This window comes from Mytilus galloprovincialis, chromosome 9 (genome assembly GCF_965363235.1).
Source record: "Mytilus galloprovincialis chromosome 9, xbMytGall1.hap1.1, whole genome shotgun sequence".
NCBI lineage: Eukaryota > Metazoa > Mollusca > Bivalvia > Mytilida > Mytilidae > Mytilus > Mytilus galloprovincialis.
The window spans coordinates 92,294,911-92,309,764 of record NC_134846.1 but is presented as its reverse complement, the minus strand read 5'-3'; the positions used below and the strand labels follow the sequence as shown (position 1 = coordinate 92,309,764).

The window sequence follows — 14,854 nt, the reverse complement described above, 5'->3', positions numbered from 1 at the left end:
TGATCATTCTGATTATCTGTCCAAGTACAAAACTATGCTAACAAGAAATTGCACATGAGCATATAGAAAGTACCTGAAAAGTTTCAGATTGTTTAATGTCTGAAGTAGTTTCTACTGTTCATGAGGATCATAAGATGCAGGGGGAGGGAAACACTCTTATCGTGTTTTAATCACAACAACCAATGCAATAGTCACATGGTGTTACTTCGTCCCTTATACCCGCCCTTTAATATATTAAAGCCCTTAGAATGTATATGTTAAAGTAGTCTCAGAATCAATGTATGTAGAATAATGCCGGTAACATTAAATGTTATCATACATTTATCCTCCTTTGGTGTGGAATAAGAGCAAATTACCTGCTTCTATTTTATTTGTGTTTCAAGCAAGCAATTATGAAATCAGTACTATGGGAAGAAAGGGGTACTATTTAAAGTGATTTTAGGCAAGACAGAAAGTTACAGTACAGGGCCTTTTGCTGTAGGTCTATTATTAACGATGAAATTGGAAAGAGGATACCAATTACATTAATTTATAACAAAAAATCCAATCAAACGAGATAAGACAGAGAATAAAAGATAAAAAAATATCAATATTTAAAGACCCCTTTAAACTTACCATTAAAAATAAACTGACTGATCCAGAATTTTTTATAAAGGGGATGGGGGGGGGGGGGGCACTGACTGTTAAAAAAACAGGCCTCACTAGTCATGCCATGTACTAGTGAACAGTTCTGAACTTCCCGTGGTTTCACAAAATTTGCAAATTTAGTAAGTACAATTTTGATTTGATTCGACATATTGACAAACATGATAACATAAGGGACACACTGACGACATCAAACGATCAATGTAGGATAAAAAAAATTAAATCAAATAGTTTAGGGGTGTGGTGGATGGGTAAACATTGCTGCAAGTGTTGCTTATCCCACATCAATTTTACATGTATATTCAATCATTTTTTCCAAAATTAAGTAAAGAAGGGGGGGGGGGGAGTGAAAAAACTATGTTAATTAAGTTTTGTTTATTCCACATTGAACTTTTGATGTCGTCCACAAGATCTTGTGAGCTTTACGCTGAATATAGGAGGAGAATTATAAAACAAAATATATTGTTTCACCTTGGAACAATAATTGATGATCAAGTCCAAAATTTAGCCATTTCAAGGATCCGGCTATCAGGCTGATAATGTAGCACTGGCTATTATTAGAATCTTAATTGTATCGAGTAAATCAAGGAGACAGTAGGAAAACTTATAAGATGTTTCCTAATAATCATGATTACAAAAGAGCTTGACACGAATTTTTAACTGAAGGTCTGTCCGATTGGTACTGAAAATTTTGATTGCACTTAAATGAATATATAAGTGACCCCCCCCCCCTTTTTTTCCTCCCCCGCCCATAATAAGGGTCCAAGACTTTAATTCTTCTCTGATTTAAGCTAGGATGTGTATAGTAAGTAAGTCAGTAATTTTTATTGGTTTGAAATCCAAAATCATAGGATTGATACCAAGACAATACACATTGGTTATACACAAACATGACAAACATACAGACATATATATCATACCAAATTCATAAAGATTGTATATATATATACACAGTCATGTATCACCATCATTGCTGGTGATCCGATGGATAAATCTGTTGTAGAGTTGTCACTGACTAAGACGTTCTTATAAATATAATTATTTTCTGTGACTGTATCTTGCATTAATTTGTAACAATAACATCTCCATGGCTTATATATCATGTACTGTAGTACGACGTAGTATTAAAACTGACGAGGAAAGGTAACACACGGCCACCGAAAACTTTATTATTGTGAGGCCCAGGTGGTCGTGTGGTCTAACGGGACGGCTACAAAAGGGAAGTAGGGGTGGGTTCTAACTATATGTCCCCCTACAAATGCATTGATCGTCCCAAAAAGGGGGGTCCAACCCCCAGAACCCCCACTGGATCCGCCACTGATGTATGATAATGTCATGTAGGCCTATCATGTCTCCGATTCATTTCTTCATAGTTTTATATAAAGCCGCCGTGACTGATTTGTAGACAAATCCTTGTTTATTTATTTTCAATACTTAAATCCCCATTCTTGATTCCAGACCGGGTTCCGGACTAACTCTCAACTGAGACTACTATAACATTACACAATGTGTTATAGTAGTCTCAGCTCTCAATCATATACGTAAATGATCGTAAATGTATTCTCGAAAGCTTGACAAGTGGAATACGAAAACCCGGAAAATTCACCGTTGCCGTTTTTTACACTATGACGCAACTAAGGTAGCAATACACAGTTAGGAAAAAACCTTAAAATTGACACTCATAATTTTTAAACACCCCCTTTCCCCTCCTGTCTAACAAAGAAGGCTTTATATGTGTGTTATGCATGTATATACTTGTAGAAAGAGAATCTTCCATAGATTTGATTTCTAATGGTCATAAGGGTGAAATATAATCCCTTTTGGGTGTAACCATAGCAACAATCTGCATTTCTTAGATACAAAATATAGCAAAAAAGGGGGGTGCACATGTCACAAAAGTCTCCAAAATTTGGTCTAAAGGAAAATTTCAATGAATTACAGTGATACCTTTCCTGAATCCATAGGTTTATATCTATCAAGTGGTCCAAAAAAAATCATATGTCTTCCTGCTCGTTTTTCCATAAAATTGAATTGAAAAGATCGAGCGCAATATCTTTGTTGATAAACACTACAATAATTTATGGACCTATGAACGGTACGGATAGGAAAATACGGACTGTCAATCATTGAAATGGCCTATAAAACATGTTAAAATCAATCTAAATGATCATATAAACCCACTAAGAAGGCTATATTATTCTTCAATTACCTAAAAATCAATTTTATTGTACAAAAACTTTCATATTTAAAAAATTCACAGGGGCCATAATGCGAAACTAAACTTCTAACTGTGTATTGCTACCTTAAGGATTAACATTTTTTTTCCCAATTCCACTTTAAATGAATTTCTGTTTTCTACTAGTTAAAACGAGCATTTTCGCCTGCTAGTTTTGAAAATCGGTTCAGAAATAAATATTTTATGAAGGTTAGCAGTTGACACTGAAATGCAACAAAAAAGTGATTTTTATGAAACATGCCATGTCAAAGTGCATTTTCTCCTTTTTTAGTCAATTTTCTAAAACTATACCTTCTAAGCCTGTCTTTCCTTGTTTAAAAACCTAAATTAACCTTAACAGTAGACAACTTTTACAAGTTAAAGCTATTTTAAAGCTCTAGAATGTCAATTTTGTTGTGTATTACCATACTAAGGCCTTGGTTAAAATTTAGTCAATACTGAATTTATTTATAACAGCGGGGAAAAAATTGGGCTTAATTCATGCTAAATTGTGACTTTATACTTGCTAAAATAATAAATTTGATTTAGTCGCATGAAAAAATATAAAGCGTTCCCTTCTAAGGTTTCTACATAGCGCGCAATCTTCTTTTCCAAGGGGTAGCCAATAAAGTATCAATTAATAACCGAACCAAGTCTATGTATCAAAATGTCTATATTGGTTGCTAAGGACAATAAACAACAAAACTAACATACATTGTCATACTAAAGGTTGTTTCTTCCTTAGAATTGTATCTATAACCTAAATATCAATAGTTTTGTGGTATGTTTGTCTGAAAAAAAGGCAATTATTTGCTTTGTCAAATGCCATAAGGTAGCAATACACAGTTAGGAAAAAACCTTAAAATTGACACTCATAATTTTTAAACACCCCCTTTCCCCTCCTGTCTAACAAAGAAGGCTTTATATGTGTGTTATGCATGTATATACTTGTAGAAAGAGAATCTTCCATAGATTTGATTTCTAATGGTCATAAGGGTGAAATATAATCCCTTTTGGGTGTAACCATAGCAACAATCTGCATTTCTTAGATACAAAATATAGCAAAAAAGGGGGGTGCACATGTCACAAAAGTCTCCAAAATTTGGTCTAAAGGAAAATTTCAATGAATTACAGTGATACCTTTCCTGAATCCATAGGTTTATATCTATCAAGTGGTCCAAAAAAAATCATATGTCTTCCTGCTCGTTTTTCCATAAAATTGAATTGAAAAGATCGAGCGCAATATCTTTGTTGATAAACACTACAATAATTTATGGACCTATGAACGGTACGGATAGGAAAATACGGACTGTCAATCATTGAAATGGCCTATAAAACATGTTAAAATCAATCTAAATGATCATATAAACCCACTAAGAAGGCTATATTATTCTTCAATTACCTAAAAATCAATTTTATTGTACAAAAACTTTCATATTTAAAAAATTCACAGGGGCCATAATGCGAAACTAAACTTCTAACTGTGTATTGCTACCTTAAGGATTAACATTTTTTTTCCCAATTCCACTTTAAATGAATTTCTGTTTTCTACTAGTTAAAACGAGCATTTTCGCCTGCTAGTTTTGAAAATCGGTTCAGAAATAAATATTTTATGAAGGTTAGCAGTTGACACTGAAATGCAACAAAAAAGTGATTTTTATGAAACATGCCATGTCAAAGTGCATTTTCTCCTTTTTTAGTCAATTTTCTAAAACTATACCTTCTAAGCCTGTCTTTCCTTGTTTAAAAACCTAAATTAACCTTAACAGTAGACAACTTTTACAAGTTAAAGCTATTTTAAAGCTCTAGAATGTCAATTTTGTTGTGTATTACCATACTAAGGCCTTGGTTAAAATTTAGTCAATACTGAATTTATTTATAACAGCGGGGAAAAAATTGGGCTTAATTCATGCTAAATTGTGACTTTATACTTGCTAAAATAATAAATTTGATTTAGTCGCATGAAAAAATATAAAGCGTTCCCTTCTAAGGTTTCTACATAGCGCGCAATCTTCTTTTCCAAGGGGTAGCCAATAAAGTATCAATTAATAACCGAACCAAGTCTATGTATCAAAATGTCTATATTGGTTGCTAAGGACAATAAACAACAAAACTAACATACATTGTCATACTAAAGGTTGTTTCTTCCTTAGAATTGTATCTATAACCTAAATATCAATAGTTTTGTGGTATGTTTGTCTGAAAAAAAGGCAATTATTTGCTTTGTCAAATGCCATAAGGTAGCAATACACAGTTAGGAAAAAACCTTAAAATTGACACTCATAATTTTTAAACACCCCCTTTCCCCTCCTGTCTAACAAAGAAGGCTTTATATGTGTGTTATGCATGTATATACTTGTAGAAAGAGAATCTTCCATAGATTTGATTTCTAATGGTCATAAGGGTGAAATATAATCCCTTTTGGGTGTAACCATAGCAACAATCTGCATTTCTTAGATACAAAATATAGCAAAAAAGGGGGGTGCACATGTCACAAAAGTCTCCAAAATTTGGTCTAAAGGAAAATTTCAATGAATTACAGTGATACCTTTCCTGAATCCATAGGTTTATATCTATCAAGTGGTCCAAAAAAAATCATATGTCTTCCTGCTCGTTTTTCCATAAAATTGAATTGAAAAGATCGAGCGCAATATCTTTGTTGATAAACACTACAATAATTTATGGACCTATGAACGGTACGGATAGGAAAATACGGACTGTCAATCATTGAAATGGCCTATAAAACATGTTAAAATCAATCTAAATGATCATATAAACCCACTAAGAAGGCTATATTATTCTTCAATTACCTAAAAATCAATTTTATTGTACAAAAACTTTCATATTTAAAAAATTCACAGGGGCCATAATGCGAAACTAAACTTCTAACTGTGTATTGCTACCTTAAGGATTAACATTTTTTTTCCCAATTCCACTTTAAATGAATTTCTGTTTTCTACTAGTTAAAACGAGCATTTTCGCCTGCTAGTTTTGAAAATCGGTTCAGAAATAAATATTTTATGAAGGTTAGCAGTTGACACTGAAATGCAACAAAAAAGTGATTTTTATGAAACATGCCATGTCAAAGTGCATTTTCTCCTTTTTTAGTCAATTTTCTAAAACTATACCTTCTAAGCCTGTCTTTCCTTGTTTAAAAACCTAAATTAACCTTAACAGTAGACAACTTTTACAAGTTAAAGCTATTTTAAAGCTCTAGAATGTCAATTTTGTTGTGTATTACCATACTAAGGCCTTGGTTAAAATTTAGTCAATACTGAATTTATTTATAACAGCGGGGAAAAAATTGGGCTTAATTCATGCTAAATTGTGACTTTATACTTGCTAAAATAATAAATTTGATTTAGTCGCATGAAAAAATATAAAGCGTTCCCTTCTAAGGTTTCTACATAGCGCGCAATCTTCTTTTCCAAGGGGTAGCCAATAAAGTATCAATTAATAACCGAACCAAGTCTATGTATCAAAATGTCTATATTGGTTGCTAAGGACAATAAACAACAAAACTAACATACATTGTCATACTAAAGGTTGTTTCTTCCTTAGAATTGTATCTATAACCTAAATATCAATAGTTTTGTGGTATGTTTGTCTGAAAAAAAGGCAATTATTTGCTTTGTCAAATGCCATAAGGTAGCAATACACAGTTAGGAAAAAACCTTAAAATTGACACTCATAATTTTTAAACACCCCCTTTCCCCTCCTGTCTAACAAAGAAGGCTTTATATGTGTGTTATGCATGTATATACTTGTAGAAAGAGAATCTTCCATAGATTTGATTTCTAATGGTCATAAGGGTGAAATATAATCCCTTTTGGGTGTAACCATAGCAACAATCTGCATTTCTTAGATACAAAATATAGCAAAAAAGGGGGGTGCACATGTCACAAAAGTCTCCAAAATTTGGTCTAAAGGAAAATTTCAATGAATTACAGTGATACCTTTCCTGAATCCATAGGTTTATATCTATCAAGTGGTCCAAAAAAAATCATATGTCTTCCTGCTCGTTTTTCCATAAAATTGAATTGAAAAGATCGAGCGCAATATCTTTGTTGATAAACACTACAATAATTTATGGACCTATGAACGGTACGGATAGGAAAATACGGACTGTCAATCATTGAAATGGCCTATAAAACATGTTAAAATCAATCTAAATGATCATATAAACCCACTAAGAAGGCTATATTATTCTTCAATTACCTAAAAATCAATTTTATTGTACAAAAACTTTCATATTTAAAAAATTCACAGGGGCCATAATGCGAAACTAAACTTCTAACTGTGTATTGCTACCTTAAGGATTAACATTTTTTTTCCCAATTCCACTTTAAATGAATTTCTGTTTTCTACTAGTTAAAACGAGCATTTTCGCCTGCTAGTTTTGAAAATCGGTTCAGAAATAAATATTTTATGAAGGTTAGCAGTTGACACTGAAATGCAACAAAAAAGTGATTTTTATGAAACATGCCATGTCAAAGTGCATTTTCTCCTTTTTTAGTCAATTTTCTAAAACTATACCTTCTAAGCCTGTCTTTCCTTGTTTAAAAACCTAAATTAACCTTAACAGTAGACAACTTTTACAAGTTAAAGCTATTTTAAAGCTCTAGAATGTCAATTTTGTTGTGTATTACCATACTAAGGCCTTGGTTAAAATTTAGTCAATACTGAATTTATTTATAACAGCGGGGAAAAAATTGGGCTTAATTCATGCTAAATTGTGACTTTATACTTGCTAAAATAATAAATTTGATTTAGTCGCATGAAAAAATATAAAGCGTTCCCTTCTAAGGTTTCTACATAGCGCGCAATCTTCTTTTCCAAGGGGTAGCCAATAAAGTATCAATTAATAACCGAACCAAGTCTATGTATCAAAATGTCTATATTGGTTGCTAAGGACAATAAACAACAAAACTAACATACATTGTCATACTAAAGGTTGTTTCTTCCTTAGAATTGTATCTATAACCTAAATATCAATAGTTTTGTGGTATGTTTGTCTGAAAAAAAGGCAATTATTTGCTTTGTCAAATGCCATAAGGTAGCAATACACAGTTAGGAAAAAACCTTAAAATTGACACTCATAATTTTTAAACACCCCCTTTCCCCTCCTGTCTAACAAAGAAGGCTTTATATGTGTGTTATGCATGTATATACTTGTAGAAAGAGAATCTTCCATAGATTTGATTTCTAATGGTCATAAGGGTGAAATATAATCCCTTTTGGGTGTAACCATAGCAACAATCTGCATTTCTTAGATACAAAATATAGCAAAAAAGGGGGGTGCACATGTCACAAAAGTCTCCAAAATTTGGTCTAAAGGAAAATTTCAATGAATTACAGTGATACCTTTCCTGAATCCATAGGTTTATATCTATCAAGTGGTCCAAAAAAAATCATATGTCTTCCTGCTCGTTTTTCCATAAAATTGAATTGAAAAGATCGAGCGCAATATCTTTGTTGATAAACACTACAATAATTTATGGACCTATGAACGGTACGGATAGGAAAATACGGACTGTCAATCATTGAAATGGCCTATAAAACATGTTAAAATCAATCTAAATGATCATATAAACCCACTAAGAAGGCTATATTATTCTTCAATTACCTAAAAATCAATTTTATTGTACAAAAACTTTCATATTTAAAAAATTCACAGGGGCCATAATGCGAAACTAAACTTCTAACTGTGTATTGCTACCTTAAGGATTAACATTTTTTTTCCCAATTCCACTTTAAATGAATTTCTGTTTTCTACTAGTTAAAACGAGCATTTTCGCCTGCTAGTTTTGAAAATCGGTTCAGAAATAAATATTTTATGAAGGTTAGCAGTTGACACTGAAATGCAACAAAAAAGTGATTTTTATGAAACATGCCATGTCAAAGTGCATTTTCTCCTTTTTTAGTCAATTTTCTAAAACTATACCTTCTAAGCCTGTCTTTCCTTGTTTAAAAACCTAAATTAACCTTAACAGTAGACAACTTTTACAAGTTAAAGCTATTTTAAAGCTCTAGAATGTCAATTTTGTTGTGTATTACCATACTAAGGCCTTGGTTAAAATTTAGTCAATACTGAATTTATTTATAACAGCGGGGAAAAAATTGGGCTTAATTCATGCTAAATTGTGACTTTATACTTGCTAAAATAATAAATTTGATTTAGTCGCATGAAAAAATATAAAGCGTTCCCTTCTAAGGTTTCTACATAGCGCGCAATCTTCTTTTCCAAGGGGTAGCCAATAAAGTATCAATTAATAACCGAACCAAGTCTATGTATCAAAATGTCTATATTGGTTGCTAAGGACAATAAACAACAAAACTAACATACATTGTCATACTAAAGGTTGTTTCTTCCTTAGAATTGTATCTATAACCTAAATATCAATAGTTTTGTGGTATGTTTGTCTGAAAAAAAGGCAATTATTTGCTTTGTCAAATGCCATAAGGTAGCAATACACAGTTAGGAAAAAACCTTAAAATTGACACTCATAATTTTTAAACACCCCCTTTCCCCTCCTGTCTAACAAAGAAGGCTTTATATGTGTGTTATGCATGTATATACTTGTAGAAAGAGAATCTTCCATAGATTTGATTTCTAATGGTCATAAGGGTGAAATATAATCCCTTTTGGGTGTAACCATAGCAACAATCTGCATTTCTTAGATACAAAATATAGCAAAAAAGGGGGGTGCACATGTCACAAAAGTCTCCAAAATTTGGTCTAAAGGAAAATTTCAATGAATTACAGTGATACCTTTCCTGAATCCATAGGTTTATATCTATCAAGTGGTCCAAAAAAAATCATATGTCTTCCTGCTCGTTTTTCCATAAAATTGAATTGAAAAGATCGAGCGCAATATCTTTGTTGATAAACACTACAATAATTTATGGACCTATGAACGGTACGGATAGGAAAATACGGACTGTCAATCATTGAAATGGCCTATAAAACATGTTAAAATCAATCTAAATGATCATATAAACCCACTAAGAAGGCTATATTATTCTTCAATTACCTAAAAATCAATTTTATTGTACAAAAACTTTCATATTTAAAAAATTCACAGGGGCCATAATGCGAAACTAAACTTCTAACTGTGTATTGCTACCTTAAGGATTAACATTTTTTTTCCCAATTCCACTTTAAATGAATTTCTGTTTTCTACTAGTTAAAACGAGCATTTTCGCCTGCTAGTTTTGAAAATCGGTTCAGAAATAAATATTTTATGAAGGTTAGCAGTTGACACTGAAATGCAACAAAAAAGTGATTTTTATGAAACATGCCATGTCAAAGTGCATTTTCTCCTTTTTTAGTCAATTTTCTAAAACTATACCTTCTAAGCCTGTCTTTCCTTGTTTAAAAACCTAAATTAACCTTAACAGTAGACAACTTTTACAAGTTAAAGCTATTTTAAAGCTCTAGAATGTCAATTTTGTTGTGTATTACCATACTAAGGCCTTGGTTAAAATTTAGTCAATACTGAATTTATTTATAACAGCGGGGAAAAAATTGGGCTTAATTCATGCTAAATTGTGACTTTATACTTGCTAAAATAATAAATTTGATTTAGTCGCATGAAAAAATATAAAGCGTTCCCTTCTAAGGTTTCTACATAGCGCGCAATCTTCTTTTCCAAGGGGTAGCCAATAAAGTATCAATTAATAACCGAACCAAGTCTATGTATCAAAATGTCTATATTGGTTGCTAAGGACAATAAACAACAAAACTAACATACATTGTCATACTAAAGGTTGTTTCTTCCTTAGAATTGTATCTATAACCTAAATATCAATAGTTTTGTGGTATGTTTGTCTGAAAAAAAGGCAATTATTTGCTTTGTCAAATGCCATAAGGTAGCAATACACAGTTAGGAAAAAACCTTAAAATTGACACTCATAATTTTTAAACACCCCCTTTCCCCTCCTGTCTAACAAAGAAGGCTTTATATGTGTGTTATGCATGTATATACTTGTAGAAAGAGAATCTTCCATAGATTTGATTTCTAATGGTCATAAGGGTGAAATATAATCCCTTTTGGGTGTAACCATAGCAACAATCTGCATTTCTTAGATACAAAATATAGCAAAAAAGGGGGGTGCACATGTCACAAAAGTCTCCAAAATTTGGTCTAAAGGAAAATTTCAATGAATTACAGTGATACCTTTCCTGAATCCATAGGTTTATATCTATCAAGTGGTCCAAAAAAAATCATATGTCTTCCTGCTCGTTTTTCCATAAAATTGAATTGAAAAGATCGAGCGCAATATCTTTGTTGATAAACACTACAATAATTTATGGACCTATGAACGGTACGGATAGGAAAATACGGACTGTCAATCATTGAAATGGCCTATAAAACATGTTAAAATCAATCTAAATGATCATATAAACCCACTAAGAAGGCTATATTATTCTTCAATTACCTAAAAATCAATTTTATTGTACAAAAACTTTCATATTTAAAAAATTCACAGGGGCCATAATGCGAAACTAAACTTCTAACTGTGTATTGCTACCTTAAGGATTAACATTTTTTTTCCCAATTCCACTTTAAATGAATTTCTGTTTTCTACTAGTTAAAACGAGCATTTTCGCCTGCTAGTTTTGAAAATCGGTTCAGAAATAAATATTTTATGAAGGTTAGCAGTTGACACTGAAATGCAACAAAAAAGTGATTTTTATGAAACATGCCATGTCAAAGTGCATTTTCTCCTTTTTTAGTCAATTTTCTAAAACTATACCTTCTAAGCCTGTCTTTCCTTGTTTAAAAACCTAAATTAACCTTAACAGTAGACAACTTTTACAAGTTAAAGCTATTTTAAAGCTCTAGAATGTCAATTTTGTTGTGTATTACCATACTAAGGCCTTGGTTAAAATTTAGTCAATACTGAATTTATTTATAACAGCGGGGAAAAAATTGGGCTTAATTCATGCTAAATTGTGACTTTATACTTGCTAAAATAATAAATTTGATTTAGTCGCATGAAAAAATATAAAGCGTTCCCTTCTAAGGTTTCTACATAGCGCGCAATCTTCTTTTCCAAGGGGTAGCCAATAAAGTATCAATTAATAACCGAACCAAGTCTATGTATCAAAATGTCTATATTGGTTGCTAAGGACAATAAACAACAAAACTAACATACATTGTCATACTAAAGGTTGTTTCTTCCTTAGAATTGTATCTATAACCTAAATATCAATAGTTTTGTGGTATGTTTGTCTGAAAAAAAGGCAATTATTTGCTTTGTCAAATGCCATAAGGTAGCAATACACAGTTAGGAAAAAACCTTAAAATTGACACTCATAATTTTTAAACACCCCCTTTCCCCTCCTGTCTAACAAAGAAGGCTTTATATGTGTGTTATGCATGTATATACTTGTAGAAAGAGAATCTTCCATAGATTTGATTTCTAATGGTCATAAGGGTGAAATATAATCCCTTTTGGGTGTAACCATAGCAACAATCTGCATTTCTTAGATACAAAATATAGCAAAAAAGGGGGGTGCACATGTCACAAAAGTCTCCAAAATTTGGTCTAAAGGAAAATTTCAATGAATTACAGTGATACCTTTCCTGAATCCATAGGTTTATATCTATCAAGTGGTCCAAAAAAAATCATATGTCTTCCTGCTCGTTTTTCCATAAAATTGAATTGAAAAGATCGAGCGCAATATCTTTGTTGATAAACACTACAATAATTTATGGACCTATGAACGGTACGGATAGGAAAATACGGACTGTCAATCATTGAAATGGCCTATAAAACATGTTAAAATCAATCTAAATGATCATATAAACCCACTAAGAAGGCTATATTATTCTTCAATTACCTAAAAATCAATTTTATTGTACAAAAACTTTCATATTTAAAAAATTCACAGGGGCCATAATGCGAAACTAAACTTCTAACTGTGTATTGCTACCTTAAGGATTAACATTTTTTTTCCCAATTCCACTTTAAATGAATTTCTGTTTTCTACTAGTTAAAACGAGCATTTTCGCCTGCTAGTTTTGAAAATCGGTTCAGAAATAAATATTTTATGAAGGTTAGCAGTTGACACTGAAATGCAACAAAAAAGTGATTTTTATGAAACATGCCATGTCAAAGTGCATTTTCTCCTTTTTTAGTCAATTTTCTAAAACTATACCTTCTAAGCCTGTCTTTCCTTGTTTAAAAACCTAAATTAACCTTAACAGTAGACAACTTTTACAAGTTAAAGCTATTTTAAAGCTCTAGAATGTCAATTTTGTTGTGTATTACCATACTAAGGCCTTGGTTAAAATTTAGTCAATACTGAATTTATTTATAACAGCGGGGAAAAAATTGGGCTTAATTCATGCTAAATTGTGACTTTATACTTGCTAAAATAATAAATTTGATTTAGTCGCATGAAAAAATATAAAGCGTTCCCTTCTAAGGTTTCTACATAGCGCGCAATCTTCTTTTCCAAGGGGTAGCCAATAAAGTATCAATTAATAACCGAACCAAGTCTATGTATCAAAATGTCTATATTGGTTGCTAAGGACAATAAACAACAAAACTAACATACATTGTCATACTAAAGGTTGTTTCTTCCTTAGAATTGTATCTATAACCTAAATATCAATAGTTTTGTGGTATGTTTGTCTGAAAAAAAGGCAATTATTTGCTTTGTCAAATGCCATAAGGTAGCAATACACAGTTAGGAAAAAACCTTAAAATTGACACTCATAATTTTTAAACACCCCCTTTCCCCTCCTGTCTAACAAAGAAGGCTTTATATGTGTGTTATGCATGTATATACTTGTAGAAAGAGAATCTTCCATAGATTTGATTTCTAATGGTCATAAGGGTGAAATATAATCCCTTTTGGGTGTAACCATAGCAACAATCTGCATTTCTTAGATACAAAATATAGCAAAAAAGGGGGGTGCACATGTCACAAAAGTCTCCAAAATTTGGTCTAAAGGAAAATTTCAATGAATTACAGTGATACCTTTCCTGAATCCATAGGTTTATATCTATCAAGTGGTCCAAAAAAAATCATATGTCTTCCTGCTCGTTTTTCCATAAAATTGAATTGAAAAGATCGAGCGCAATATCTTTGTTGATAAACACTACAATAATTTATGGACCTATGAACGGTACGGATAGGAAAATACGGACTGTCAATCATTGAAATGGCCTATAAAACATGTTAAAATCAATCTAAATGATCATATAAACCCACTAAGAAGGCTATATTATTCTTCAATTACCTAAAAATCAATTTTATTGTACAAAAACTTTCATATTTAAAAAATTCACAGGGGCCATAATGCGAAACTAAACTTCTAACTGTGTATTGCTACCTAATCCATGGACGCTCGTCTGCTGCTGAATTCATGTTTTACAGTTAAAAAGAATGGAAAGATATATACTAGTCTGATAGATAATGCGAGGACCTCTGTTTTTCAAAACTGTTGGATCAACAAGTTATTATAAACAGATAAATTGAAATGGGTTGCTTGTCGGTAAACTTGAAGAAACTGGGGAACGAAACGCACACAAACAAGAAAGTTGTGTTTCTTTTTGATGGATTACATACCCGCTATTTTGTACTTGGAAAGCGCACCGAAAGGTAAATATTATCATGCACATATTTAAGAAGATGCTAGTGGTATACTTTTCACGAAAAAAACATTTGAATTTATAAATCTCATCGCATGCAAACCAGTCTGACAAAGATCAGAAGATTGCCTGATTGGCAAGAAGTGAAGAACGGACGCAAGTCAACTCGACCCACTGCCAAAACGGCCTACTTTTTTAACAACACGGCTCCCTTTCTAAAAATGTCCCACTCTTGTTAAGGGAGCTACCATGCGAGTTTTATTGGAGGTGGGGGGTCACACTATACCTTAATATAACACATATCTAAAAGGTATATAGGATTTTTTTTCTAAGACAAGTGCCTGTGTGGGGGGTGCTTGGATGTTATTTGAAAAATATGCGGAA

At 32.1% G+C, this 14,854-nt stretch overlaps 3 protein-coding genes across 14 annotated transcripts in view; 2 read left to right on the top strand and 1 right to left on the bottom strand.

Annotated features, from left to right (window-relative positions):
- LOC143046369 (hexosaminidase D-like) overlaps window positions 1–14,854 on the top strand; it is a 201,368-nt gene that overhangs the window by 128,762 nt on the left and 57,752 nt on the right. The window lies entirely within an intron of this gene.
- LOC143046362 (E3 ubiquitin-protein ligase RNF216-like) overlaps window positions 1–14,854 on the bottom strand; it is a 145,110-nt gene that overhangs the window by 90,838 nt on the left and 39,418 nt on the right. The window lies entirely within an intron of this gene.
- LOC143046355 (uncharacterized) overlaps window positions 1–14,854 on the top strand; it is a 37,206-nt gene that overhangs the window by 2,514 nt on the left and 19,838 nt on the right. For 2 of the 8 annotated variants that reach the window (XR_012969136.1, XR_012969134.1), the window contains exon 1: window positions 13,194–14,480. The exons of 2 other annotated variants lie outside the window; for them this stretch is intronic. The gene's annotated coding sequence lies outside the window, so the exon portion shown is untranslated. Of the gene's footprint in view, window positions 1–728; window positions 14,481–14,854 lie in introns of those variants that run through there. 4 more of the 8 variants (XR_012969141.1, XR_012969138.1, XR_012969137.1 and 1 more) reach the window with 4 other exon arrangements.